We start from the raw sequence: 1,333 nt of genomic DNA, 5'->3' as shown, positions 1-1,333 counted from the left end.
TCCCCTTTAAGGAACTCCCCCGTGACGCACCAGGAACCGGCCCATTGTCCCCCACCCCCAGTTCCTCGGGCCGGCCGGCCCGGCCCCGCGTTCGCCCGCCCAGTCGCCCGGGATTGGCCCGGCCCGGCCCGGCCTCGTGGGGCGCGGCCGGGGACTCCCTCCCGCGCCATAGGCCGCCCGGACTTCCGCAGCGCCGTGAGGCCCCGCCCCATCCTCCCGCCCCGCCCTCGGGGCCCCGCCCCATCCTCCCGTCCCGCCCCCTGGGCGGTCGGAGTCCAGATGGGCTGGCGTGGCGAGTAGAGGCCGCTCGGGCTACTAGTGAGAAAACTTCCAGCCAATGGGAGCGCTGCACGGGAGCACCAGTCGGACGCCGGACAGAGACTTGGCCCCCAGCCCGCCGGGCTTTGGGTAGAGCTTGTCTCCCGCCTGGCTGGGACCGGAGAAAGCCACTCCAGCCCTAGGTTAGGGATGGTGCCAGTTAAAAGACGTAAGGAAGAGGAGGGAAAGGGACATTTCCTTATAAAAGGAGCTACTTTTGCATTGCACGGGCACGGTTTTTAAGAAGATGGTTGTTTACGGTGGGGGTGGGATACTCCTGGTAGCTCCCGACGACACAAAAAGGTATCCTGAATTCTCTTATCAGAACACCCTAATTTGTAAGAATCGCGCACTGTAATTGTAAAACACATATTCCCAGATCTTATACTAGACCTAGCAAATGCCAATGGGGAGGGTCCTGGGAATTGTGTGTAACAAGTGCTCTTGGGCGATTCTTAGCATCTGGCAATTTCAGGAAATGCTGAATTAGGTTATATTGCCTTTGTCTCGGAAATAGGAGCTTAAAAAAAAAAAAAAAAAAGGAAAAGGAAAGGCCGCCGGTAACGCCGAATTATTTTTGCCTAATCTATTTAACCAGGTCCCCTCCCGCCTCTGCTACTCCCACCATCTCTCCTGTGCACCACAGTACGGACCTAACCTTTGGGTTCCTAGAATAGATTCCTGGTCAAATCACTTTACCCATTACCACATACCCATGTATCTACTTACAATTAAGAAGGTTGAGAATATCAGCTCTGAAGGGCTATGGCTCTCATATAACAATTCAACAGTTTAGGGGTTTTGTTTTGTTTGCTACATTTGTAGATGTCTGTTAAGATATTCCCTCAAAGTTAGACCATGTGCTTGTTACACCAAGGTTTCTGAAAAGCACAGGAAGCAAAAACCGATGAATGGCCCAAATCAGAGATTGGCTGAGTGACCAAGGAGTGATTAAGAGGATGATGAAGTTGTCATGTGGCACAATCATCACATTCTGAGTCAGGGGGCTTTTTGC

The sequence above is a fragment of the Ursus arctos genome, unplaced genomic scaffold (assembly GCF_023065955.2).
Source record: "Ursus arctos isolate Adak ecotype North America unplaced genomic scaffold, UrsArc2.0 scaffold_14, whole genome shotgun sequence".
NCBI classification, from domain to species: Eukaryota; Metazoa; Chordata; class Mammalia; order Carnivora; family Ursidae; genus Ursus; species Ursus arctos.
Note: the sequence above shows the minus strand (reverse complement) of the source record.